Source organism: Danio rerio, chromosome 19, assembly GCF_049306965.1.
Source record: "Danio rerio strain Tuebingen ecotype United States chromosome 19, GRCz12tu, whole genome shotgun sequence".
Lineage (NCBI taxonomy): Eukaryota > Metazoa > Chordata > Actinopteri > Cypriniformes > Danionidae > Danio > Danio rerio.
The window spans coordinates 25,962,019-25,975,556 of NC_133194.1; positions in this window are offsets into that span (position 1 = coordinate 25,962,019).

A 13,538-nucleotide genomic window follows, 5' to 3' on the forward strand; every position below is an offset into this window, starting at 1 on the left:
AGAAACTAAATAAAACACTGTCATTTTAAGATTAGATAGATTTTATCTCAAATAATTTTGCTTTAATTGAAGAAAATAATAATAAATGTTGTAATTGCTAACAGAACAAACTTATTATAACATTATTATCCAGTAACAAAATTAAACAATGTAATTTTAAGCTTAATTATATACAGTAGATTTTAGCTGAAAATAAGTTAGATTTATATTTATATATGAGCAATTCCAGTGTTATGGATGTGACATTTGGAGTAAAAACTCAGAACATAAATTCACATAGAAAATATTTATATGTTTATTAATTGTAAACATGTTTTGTACTTTAAATGAAAATACTTAGTAGACATTCTGTGAATTAAACTGCAAGACCCAAAAGAAGTAATGATCATCAAAATGATAAGAGTTGGCTCTCTATAAAACAAAAATGATTAATTTTATTTTACGATATTTTTTTTGCATTTAAGAGGAAAAAGTGTTGTTATGGATGTGACCGATGTGAAATTACCACTTGTGTGACTTTGGTAAATCAAATATAATTGTTTAAAAAAGCTGACAGAGACATTTTTGAGCATTTTTAAAGTTCTGTAAAATACTTGCTTAGACAAAAAAAAAAAAACAGAAACGGGTTCCGTATTTTGGTGAAAACTTAATTTCTTTCATGCTAAGGTTGACATTTGCATTACAAGTGCTCTTATATGTCATATGTATAAGCATTAAGACTATGTTTAGTGTCATCTTTGTTGGAGAGAAGAATTCATATCAATCATGTAACGTGTATATGTGAATTATGTATAGCCATAACTATTTTTCTATTATTGTTGGAAACACTCACATCTTATTACAATAACTCGATGTTTTTCCTGCAAAGACAAGTAGGAGGGAGGTGACCACCTCTATCAAATTTTGTACAACCTCCACCTTTTGACAAAAATCAGGCAGGCGATCACTACTGACAGACCCTAAGTAATGCTCAGGTGCTGGTCATGTATTTAATTACATTTAATGTTAACAGTTTAAAATAAGATCATGTTTTGATAAGATTCCAGCAATAATACAAAATGTGTTTATTTCCCGTAGCAAACATTTCATCATGACTACTAAATGAATAATGCCTGAATAGTGTCATGTGCTCATTCAAAACTTTTAATCAAGCATTGTCAGCTGTAGTCACCAAGCAGTTTATAAAATAGTTTGTTTGCATTTGTGTCTTTAAAATGTTTTGTGTATGAAATATTTGACCTCTCAGATGAGTGTCACTTTTACCTCAGGCCAGGCCCGTGCAGAGACTTTTGTCTTTTCCTCTCCGTATTTTAAGCTGGATGGCTTGATAACCTCCTCAACCCCTGTTGTAAGTAGAAGGTGGGAGAGCTGTGTGAGAGCTCAAATGTATTAAAATAAAATACTATATATAATAAAATATTTTGAAAATACTACAAAATGCTAATTAAGGGAGCATGAAATGTCTTCACAAACCTTCTATCAATAGGCCTATTGGATCAATCCCTTCACCATTAAACTGGCTTAGTGTAGTAAACCATGTTTGACAGCAACAGCGTTTCTCTGAGCAAGTTTAAGTCAGCTTCTCTGTCGACTCATTCACGTCTACTAAACATAAAACATGTAACTTTTGTTTCTCTTTGATTTTAAGTTTTATACAGAAAGTATTGTCTTGAAGATGATCCCTTTAACGCTGTAAAAATCATTCACAGCACATAATGAGTTGGAATATGATACTATATCTCTTGATTGCTACCATCTCTAAAAGTCTTATATTTCAACATTTTTGCAGTTGAAATCTTCAATACTTAATGTAAAATCATGATTTCTGAAAACTACTAAAATCTCTAGTTTTAGTCATTTCTATGTTTCTTTGCAATTGTACTCTTCAACACACAATATAAAACATACTGTACTGTACATGAAGTATACAAGAAGACATTTACAATAGGGGAGCGCAGAGCACAAAGTAACGTGGGGTTAAGTGTAACACAGAGTTTTAAGGTATTTGCTCAGGCTTGATCATGGCATACTTCCAAGGGTTTTTACCACAGTTTTCAGCAGATGTCTTCCTGGCAATTATTGAAAAGGTTCGGTGAAATTTAGATGAGAAACACAAGAGAAACCATTTTTGCAGCATAAAGGTATTTTTTATCATAGTCAATATTTTTTTATTTAAAATAATCTGTGAAAGTATGAACGTGAAATCTTGTATTGTTGTGATCACCGTCTTCTAGGCTAAAAGATAAAACCATTTTGAAAGATGTAAGAAACACACAGTGACTGCTAGCCAGTTTTGAGGAAAACATGACACAGCGGGGTTAGTTGTAACAGGGTGTTAAAATTAAGCCACACACTGTTGAACACCAATTAAACTAACACAACATTTTTTTTTATTTTGACAACTTTTTTAATAAAATGATTTTTAATCGATTTTTTTTTTGACAAAAATATTTTATTGCTAATACTCCAAATAAAGGCATTGTATAATAATGGATAATAATCCAAATAAATTCAAATGTATTTATCCAATAAATAAATAAACATACTGTGCTATGTAGAATAAAAATAAATTAAGCTAGGTACTGAGAAAATATAGATATTATTTAAAGTAAACTGGATTTAAATTGTGTGTAATCTGCCTTTTTAAGCATGTGTTACAACTAACCTTCTGTCTGTTATAACTTGCCCCGCAGGTGGGGTAAATAGTAACATTTTACTCCTGGCACTTTTGGCAACACTGCACAGAAACCATAGGTTCGGCGATCATAATTTCTGAGCTCATTTGTAGGAGAGGCTTGTGATTTGTTGGTAAAAACAAATGGTTTGTCTAACCCCAATACTTTGTTTATTATTTGACCAAGTGTTACTTTTTGCTCCGCTCTGCCCTACTATCATCCATCTAATTACATTGTTATAACAAGGCAAATACAATGTTGTTACATAATAATTATAATGTAATGACATAATAATGACATCCAAACTAAAAGTTTGTAATTACTTACTGTTGTATGCCAAAAATGTGCAAGAGTTCGTTGTGCGCAAGTGTTAACAAACGGGACTTTTATTTTGACTCCGGTTGTGAATGTTGAACTTACTTCCAAGTACTTTTATGTGATTTCCTTCCCCCTTGGGACGCTGATGTTTTACCAGTGCGTTGTGATGAAAGCGAACAAATAAATAATATTAAGAAGTTAAATCTGGATTATTCTTTCATGGATGGATGTCAACAACATATTGCACATAGACATGACGAATAGAAATGAAAACCCTACACCAGGGGTCACCAATCCTGACACCGGCCCCTTCAGGATTTAGCTCCAACTTACCTCAACACACCTGCCTGGATGTTTCAAGTATACCTATAAGACCTTGATTAGCTTGTTCAGGTGTGTTTGATTAGGGTTGGAGCTAAAATCTGCAGGACACCGGCCCTCCAGGAACAAGTTTGGTGACCATTGCCCTACACTAATTCACACTGCAATCATGCTAACAACATGAAAATCCTCGCTAGATTCATGTTAATAACATGGTAATCCATCCTAGATTCATGATAATAACATGCTAATTCATGCTATAATCACGCTAAAACATGCAAATTCATACTAGAATCATGCTAAAACATGCTAATTCATACTAGAATCATGCTAACCCATGCTCTAATCATGCTAATTACATGTTAATCCATGCTAGAATCATGGTAATAACATGCTAATTTGTACTAGAATCATGCTAATAGAATGCTAATCCATGTTTAAATCATGCTAATAACACGCTAATTCAAACTAGAACCATGCTAACAAAAAGTGTTATGCAAGTTACTTCCAAACTAGCACATTACACATTACTTGTTACTGTTATTTTAAAGTAATCCTTTACCTTACAATATTACTGTTTCTGAATTGTAATATTTTACATGACTCTTATATTACTTTTTAGTTACTTTCACCAAAATAACTATAGATTTAAAACTTTTAATTGAAAATTAACTAAATGTACTGCAGAGCATTTTACATCCATTAGAAAGCAATATGATGTAGCATTATGACTGTGACCAATGCAGGCTACTAACAATATATAATTGGCAACGCGAAGGCTCAAGACAATGCAAGAAAGGATGACAGTCAGAATCACAAATGATCTGAGGGTGCTTTCACACCTGTGAATCGATTCAGTTGTTCCAAAACAGACATTACAATTGTTACATTGTTGCACTGCTTTTGGTGCGGTTCGCTTTAAAACTGCAAAGTTTCTAAACAGACCAAAATAGCTAAAACAAGTCACATGTGAGTAAACTCCTGACATTGGTCAGAGTTTCACGGTTTATGACCTCCCCCCCTACTCATAATTTCCTCTTCATATAGCCGTATGCCTTTTATATATCCATAAAACAATGTGATATAAACGGGCTTGGATTGTATCGTTTTCTCAATACAATCTATCCGCTCCAGAGTTCGTTTAATTTCAGCTGAGACCACCTCATTCAAGCAATCTCAAAGCAATTGATTTGGCGCAGATCCGAGCGTGATTGCTGGATTCACATACGCCAAACAAACAGCGCTAACTGGGCAAACGAGACAGGTTCCAAAACAAAAGTCTAGGTGTGAAAGCCCCCTCGGTCTGTTTAAAGTATGGGTGAGGTACAGTGATTATCTGGCAATATCTGTGAATAGCTTGGGTATATTGATATTAGACACAACAAGCCTATATATGCCATTACAAGATGCAGTTTGTTTTCTTTTCTTATTGTTGCCATTATTTTATTGACTTTAAATTCAAGTGGTTCACAACATAATGAAGTGAGCATGATGAACATAGCTTTCTCAATATAAAGTGCACTTAGAGGACCAACCCCTCAACCTGTCATTTTAGGCCATAGAAATGAACATATAGGCTAAAGCACTGCATAAAAATAAAACAGATCAAAAAGAGATCTATATGCCTCTAAAAGTATTATATCCGTGTGGATAATGAACGTTGCATAAAGAATAAGATGACACAAAGGCTGGCTCGACTGCTCTCCGTTTTACTTCGCTCTTTTCGACAACAACTACAACAACCAGGCATTTTCGGTACACATCACAATGAATTCTGGGTGCTGTAGTGAAATAACAATGCCACGAAATATACAACATTTCCATCCCTTTTAATTTTAAGGTCAACGTATTAACTTTGAACTAGCACCATGCAGAATGAATGTATATAATTCAGTTTACCTTTTAACATACTGTGAACTGGAGCTGCACGATTTTGGCTAAAATGAGAATCACGATTTATTGCTTAAAATAAAGTTCACGATTTTCTCACGACTCTGTAGATGTAAAATAAAGGTTAATATGAGTCTGCAATTATTATTGATTTTTATCAAACATGGTAAAACAACATTATGGTGTGTAGGTCTACTGGTTTCTATTAATAATTCTATTCTACTTATAATAATTCTGATGTTGAATTATGTTTGAGCTATAGGCCTATGCTTGCAATCTGTCATTGACAACGTTATTAGACCATTTATTCACTGGTAAAATCAACATTATATAGACTAGAGTAGTTATACTGACACTGTAAACATTTATTTTCATGCACAACTGTGTGTTCGCTATGAAAGAAAAAAACATATCAAATGCTTGTCGCAATCATAACTCTAAAATGTGTTATAATTCAATGATGTGCACGATTTCGGTTTCATTTTCACTGCTAAGTGCTGTTCATATTTTGCGCGTGGCTCCGAAACGATCACTCTGCACTGTAAAAAAAATCCCCATAAAAAAACGTTTTTTTTCTGGCAGCAGGGACGCCAGAAAAAAAAACGTAAAAATACAGAAAAAAACTGTTAGAATAAAAGATGTAGATTAACTGTTAAAAAACAGTCGTTTTCTGTTTTACAGTTACAGGTTATTACTGTAATTATACACGTTATAACTGTAATTATACAACTTATTTATGTAATTATACAATTTATTATGGTAGTTATACAGGTTATTATTGTAATTATACATGTTATTAATTTAATTATACAAGTTATTTATGTAATTATACAAGTTATTATGGTAGTTATACAGGTTATTACTGTAATTATACAAGTTATTACTGTAATTATACAAGTTATTATGGGAGTTATACAGGTTATTACTGTAATTATACATGTTATAACTGTAATTATACAAGTTGTTATGGGAGTTATACAGGTTATTACTGTAATTATACAAGTTATTACTGTAATTATACAAGTTACTGTATTATGGAAGTTATACAGGTTATTACTGTAATTATACATGTTATAACTGTAATTATACAAGTTATTATGGGAGTTATACAGGTTATTACTGTAATCATACATGTTATAACTGTAATTATACAAGTTATTTATGTAATTATACACGTTATTATAGTAGTTTTACAGGTTATTGCTGTAATTATACTTGTTTTTACTTTAATTATACAAGTTATTTATGTAATTATACACGTTATTATAGTAGTTATACAGGTTATTGCTGTAATTATACTTGTTATTACTTTAATTATACAAGTTATTTATGTAATTACACAAGTTATTATGGTAGTTATACAGATTATTACCATACTTATACATGTTATTACTTTATATAGGTTATTACTGTAGTTATACATGTAATTAACATAATTATACATGTAATCACTGTAATTATACAGGTTACTAACGTAATTCTACATGTTATTAACATAATTACACAGATTACTAACATAATTATACACATTATTACTGTAGTTATATACGCTATTAAAACATTTTTACAGGTTATCACTGCAATTACACAGACTATTAAGTTATGCATGTTATTAATGTAATACAGGTTATTACTGTAGTCATACAGTTTATTACTGTAGTTATTTCAATTATTAGTCTTTAAATATTCCATGGATTGAAAAAAAAAACAAATAATTCATTTCCTTTTCTAAGATTACAAGTAGGCGAGGCAGTGGTGCAGTAGGTAGTGCTGTCGCCTCACAGCAAGAAGGTCGCTGGGTTGAACCTCGGCTCAATTGGTGTTTCTGTGTGGAGTTTGCATGTTCTCCCTGCCTTCGCGTGGGTTTCCTCCGGTTGCTCTGGTTTCCCCCACAGTCCAAAGACATGCAGTTCAGGTGAATTGGATAGGCTAAATTGTCTGTAGTGTATGAGTGTGTGTGTGAATGTGTGTGTGGATGATTCCCAGAGATGGGTTGCGGCAGGAAGGGCATCTGCTGCGTCAAAACTTGCTGGATAAGTTGGCGGTTCATTCCGCTGTGGCAACCCCGGATTAATAAAGGGACTAAGCCGACAAGAAAATGAATGAATGAATGAAAGATTATAAGTTATTACTGTAATTATACAAGAACTAATTGCAAAATTCCATGAACTCTTTTACTTTTAACATAATTTTCAAAATACAGTAATATACCTTTAAAACATTAATTATATTTAAAAGTATGATGAACATTTAGCTTAGGTACAGATAATTACTGTTGTTAAAATAAAACACGTTAAATTAATGTGTTATAATATTGTTTATATACATATAGCTGTAGAAATTAAAAGACTAAACCTTGGTCCCACTGTCTGGATTTATCTTGAAAAGGCACCTGTGAAGACAGAATTACACCTCAATATAGAGCTACCAACATTTGTCTATATACACACACTCACACACACATGCATACATATATATATATATATATATATATATATACACACACACATGTATATGTGCACACTGCTCTAAAATATATTCTTTTTAAATGTCTGGGTAAAAAACGTTCGAGGTTACTAAAGTAACCCTTCGTTCTCCGAGGAGGGGAACGGAAGCACTATAAGTGGATTTGATTTGTAAAATCCACGCATTGGGAGGATTCGGATCAGAAGCCGCTTGTCTGGAGAGTATTGAACGGGCCAATGAATGAAATTAATTGGCAGCGTAAGCTTGCGCAGGTGTGCGACATCTGCAATTATCTCAGCATATAAGCACACCTGAAGCCAGCAGACGCCATCCTTTTAAGCTGAAGAGACTTTCAAACAGCTAAGGGACAGTCATTATGGCGACGGAGTATAGTGCTTCCGTTCCCCTCCTCGGGGAACGAAGGGTTACTTTAGTAACCTCGAACGTTCCCCTTCGGGGGGAACTTCAGCACTATAAGTGGATTTGATTTGTAAAATCCACGCATTGGGAGCCCATTGAAAGCGCCATAATGACTGCACCTTACCAACACCCCCGATGAGGAGATAGTCAAGCAAGCGTGACGCACCCACATCATGGGGGGCGCGGTCCTCCAACGTGTCCCTGGCCCTAATTTATCCTACTTCAACAGAAGTTTTACGGATGTAGATATATTTTTTGGGAAGTCGTGAGCATCTAGATAATTCTAGGAAATACGACAGTACGTTGGGAAGCGTGCAATCCCGATAGGGAGGACGCTGCGGAGGCCATCCGTTACCCAAGGGGGGGATAGATGGCAGAATTTACATATGGACTAGCCCTAAAAAGGGGGAGTATGCATAGCAAAAGAGTGGTTAGCGGAGAGGGAAGACACGGGTTCGCCCAGGGGGGGGACTTAACCGTGGCGGAATAAGCATATGGGATCGCCTAGTGGGGATCACGCATAGCAGGCACCTATACCCAAAACGCGGGCTGACCAGCGGGCAGACCTACAACGTAGTGGGCCAGCAAGTGACTCCTCCGCTGAGTCAGTGCTGGGGGCCACGGAGGAATCTGCAGGGCTCACCTGACGGGGAACTTTACTGACAGATAAAAAAGGCGCACGTACCTCCGTGTTAGGGAGAATGGCGCAGCAAGCGTGTTTCAACACCCTACCGAGTTGTCTCCTCAATCACCAAAGGGTTACCTAATACCCTTGAGGAAACCGGCTCCACTCGCAGATTGTAAAACCTTGCAAATGTGTTGGGTGTCGCCCAGCCCGCAGCTCTACAGAAGTCTGTTAGAGAGGCGCCGCGTGCACGCGCCCAAGAGGATGCAACGCTCCGAGTGGAGTGTGCACGAACTCCCGGGGGACACGGCTGACCTCGACTCGAATAAGCGAGTGAAATGGCATCCACAATCCAGTGGGATAATCTTTGTTTCGATACGGCACTTCCCTGCTGCCGACCGCCATAACAGACAAAGAGCTGCTCAGATGATCTAAAATTCTGAGTACGGTCCACATAAATGCGCAGAGCGCGAACTGGACAAAGTAAAGAAAGGGCTGGGTCTGCCTCCTCCGGGGGCAGCGCTTGCAGGTTCACTACCTGATCTCTAAAGGGGGTGGTAGGAACCTTGGGCACATAACCGGGGCGGGGTCTCAGGATGACGTGAGAGTAATCCGGCCCGAATTCCAGGCACGAGTCACTGACCGAAAATGCCTCCAGGTCCCCGACCCTCTTGATGGAGGACAGCGCAACCAGCAGAGCTGTCTTCAGGGACAGAAATCTTAGAGATACTGATTCGAGTGGCTCAAAGGGATCGGATCGCAGACTCGTGAGAACGAGGGCGAGATCCCAAGAGGGCATGAGAGGGGGGCGAGATGGATTAATTCGCCTAGCACCCCTAAGGAACTGGATGACCAGGTTATGCTTTCCCACGGTGCCGCCAGCTACCGCGCTATGATAAGCGGAGATGGCGGCCACGTAAACCTTGAGAGTGGAGGGCGACAGCCTGCTGTCCAACTTCTCTTGAAGGAAAGACAGCACAACACTAATCTGGCAATTTCGGGGGTCTTCTCTGCGAGAGACGCACCATTCAGTGAATAGACTCCACTTCAGGGCGTAGGCGCGCCTCGTGGAGGGGGCTCTAGCCTGAGTGATGGTATTAACCACCGCAGTCGGTAGGTTACCTAAGTCTTCCTCGCGTCTAGGGACCACACGTGGAGGTTCCAAAGATCGGGGCGAGGGTGCCAGATGGTGCCCTGTCCCTGAGAGAGTAGGTCCTCTCTCAAAGGGATCCGCCAGGGGAGGGCCGTCGCGAGGAGTGAGAGCTCTGATATCCAGGGCCAGTTGGGCCAAAGGGGCGCAACTAGCAGAACCTGTTCCTCGTCCTCCCTGACCCTGCACAGAAACTGCGCGAGCAGGCTCACTGGGGGAAACGCATACTTGCGCATGCCCCGAGGCCAGCTGTGGGCCAGTGCATCCGTGCCGAGAGAGCCCTCGGTCAGGGAAAAAAACAACTGGCAGTGAGCGTTCTCGGGGGAAGCAAACAGATCGATCTGGGCCTCCCCGAATCGCGCCCATATCAGCTGAACAGACTCGGGGTGGAGTCTCCATTCTCCAGGGCGTAACAGCTGTCGTGAGAGCGCATCGGCTGCACGATTGAGCGTGCCTGGGACGTGAATGGCGCGCAGCGATTTCAGCCGCGGGTGACTCCAGAGGAGCAGACGGCGGGCGAGCTGAGACATGCGGCGAGAGCGCATACCCCCCATGCGGTTGATATACGCCGCCGCCGCCGTACTGTCCGTCCTGACCAGCACGTGTTGCCGCTCCAGCACCGGTAAAAAGCGGTGGAGAGCGAGAAACACTGCCAACAGCTCTAGGCGATTGATATGCCAATGCAGCTGGGCACCCTTCCAGAGGCCCGCAGCCGCATGCCCGCGACACACGGCCCCCCAACCCGTGTTGGAAGCGTCTGTTGAAACAACAACATGGCTGGACGCCTGTCCTAGAGGCACACCGGCCTGTAGGAACGAGGGGTCGTTCCAAGGGCTGAGGGCGCGGCGACACAGCGCAGTAACCGAGACCCGGTGTGTGCCCGCGTGCCATGCGCGTCTGGGGACCCGATCGTGAAGCCAGTGCTGAAGTGGTCTCATATGGAGCAACCCGAGCGGCGTGACGGCGGCTGCGGATGCCATATGCCCCAGGAGCCTCTGAAAGAACTTCAGTGGGACCACTAGTTTGCTGTCGAGCTCCCTCAGACAGTTCAGCAACAGGCGAGCGCGTTCCTCGGAGAGGTGCGCTACCATGGTGATCGAGTCCAGCTCCATCCCGAGAAAAGAAATCCTCTGCACGGGGGCGAGTTTGCTCTTTTCTCGGTTGACCTGAAGCCCCAGTAGGCGGAGATGCCGAAGCACCTTGTCCCTGTGCATAATCAATTGCTCCCGCGAGTGGGCTAAAATCAGCCAGTCGTCGAGATAATTGAGTATGCGAATGCCCGCGAGCCGAAGGGGCGCTAGGGCACCCTCCGCGAGTTTGGTGAAGACCCGCGGAGACAGAGAGAGCCCGAAGGGGAGGACCTTGTACTGCCACGCTCGACCCTCGAACGCAAACCGCAGAAATTGGCGGTGGCGTGGAAGAATGGAGACATGGAAATACGCGTCCTTCAGGTCTATGGCTGCAAACCAATCCCGAGGACGAACGCATTGGAGAATGCGCCTCTGCGTGAGCATTCTGAACGGCAGCCTGTGCAGACAGCGGTTCAAAACGCGCAGATCTAGGATTGGCCGTGACCCACCGCTCTTTTTGGGTACGATGAAGTATGGGCTGTAAAACCCACTCTCCATCTCGGCTGGAGGAACCGGCTCGATTGCACCCTTCGCCAGGAGGGCAGCAATCTCCTCTCGCAAGACAGGGGCGGACAGGGGGCTGACCCTGGAGAAATACACGCCCGTAAACTTGGGGGGCCGTTTCGCGAACTGAATCGCGTAACCGAGTCTGATTGTGCGTATGAGCCACCGCGAGGGGCTGGCCCGCGCTAACCAGGCAGGCAGAGCCCTCGCTAATGGAGTCATCGCTACAATCGCTGACGTACCAGCGGTGGGGCAGCGCGGAGTGGGTGTGCTGATCCGGGAAGCACGAGGGTCCCGCGGAAGAGCTGGAGGAGAGCGATTCGCTCTGGCTCCGCACCCTGACTCCGGAGAGGGGGCTGGAGGGCTGAGGGAAGGGAGACCGTCCCCCCAGCGCTCGTGAGCCACTGGCGAAGCACGTAGAGTCTGCGAGCCGGAAGGCAGCGCGTCCCGGACTGGCAGAACTCGTGCAGTCACATCCGGGGAAGGGAAAAAGTGCTCTTTTACTGATGTTTTGGTGGCACTGAAAAGTACCTTTGTTATCAGGGCCCCGCCCTCCAGCGGGGAAAGAGCAAGTTTCCTCTTCTCCGGATGGCCTGTCTCAGGGACGCTTCGCGGTCCGTTTACCGGACTTAACGGCGCCCTGGGCAGGAGGGGCTGCCTGCTTTCGAGGTGAACGCCGCGCCCGCTTGGCCGGAGGCGCAGGCGGGGGCGGGGCAGCACTCGTTGGCGGGCGCCCTCGGCGAGGAACAGCGGAAGTGGATGGCTCGGCGGGCGGAGCGGGCTTACGGCCACGCCGATAGATGACATTGCCCATCACATCCGACTGCTCTTTCACCGCCTTGAATTCCTGGGTGAATTCACCGACGGTGTCGCCGAACAGGCCAGCCTGGGATATGGGCGAGTCAAGAAAGAGAACTTTGTCAACGTCGCGCATATCGGCCAGGTTTAGCCAGAGGTGGCGTTCCTGAACCACAAGTGTGGACATCGTCCTCCCCAGCGCACACGCGGCGGACTTAGTAGTCCGAAGAGCATAGTCGGTCGCGGTGCGCAGCTCATGTAATAAGCTTGGGTTGGACCTGCCCTCGTGCAGCTCGGCCAGCGCCTGCGCTTGGTAGCGCTGGTAGGTGGCCATCGCGTGCAAAGCAGAAGCAGCCTGGCCCGCAGCCTTATAAGCTCTGGCTCCGAGGGAGGCAGACAACCTACAGGCTTTGGACGGGAGGCGGGGCAAACCCCGCCACGTAGAGGCGCCGCGCGGACAAAGATTGACCGCGATAGCGCGCTCCACTGACGGGATCGCCTCATACCCCCTGGCAGCTCCGCCGTCAAGGGCGGTGAGGGCGGAGGCACACGCAGCACGGGCAGAGAAAGGTGCCCTCCAAGACTGCGTGAGCCTACTGTGCACTTCCGGGAAGAAGGGGACGAGAGGCTTCGAAGGCTTCGCCTTCTGGTCCTCTACGTAGCACCCATCTAGTCGGTCCGGCCGCGGAGCTGGGGGATAAACCATCTCCAACCCCACGGCCGAAGCAGCCCGGGAAAGCACGGCTAACATGTCCGCTTCAGGATCCGATTTGACAGCGCTCACCTGCCCGGAGGGGGCGAGCGGGTCCGGATCTTCGTCGGACAGTGAAAGCCCACCCTCCGATGCCGCGGAGGACATCTGATCTCTGGTGTCAGCGAGTGTGAGAGCTACCATCTGGTTAGACGGATCACTCTCACCACCCGAAGCTTGGATGGAGCGCCGTGAGGAGCGAGAGGTCCGCGAGCCCGTGGGCGGCGGATTATCTCCCGCTGAAACCCTCAGATCTGCCCGAGCGCCCGCTGCTTTTTTAGAACAGGAGGCAACTGGGGTGGCTCGCTCTCTTGCGAAAGTTAGCCGCGATCTTAGCTGTGCAACGGTCATGGCATCGCAATGACGACATGAACCGCCCGCGAGCACCGCATTAACATGCTGGACCCCCAAACATGCAATGCAGTGATCGTGTCCATCATCCGGAGCCAGGAAACCCCCGCATCCAGAAACGCACAGTCGGAGCGCCATC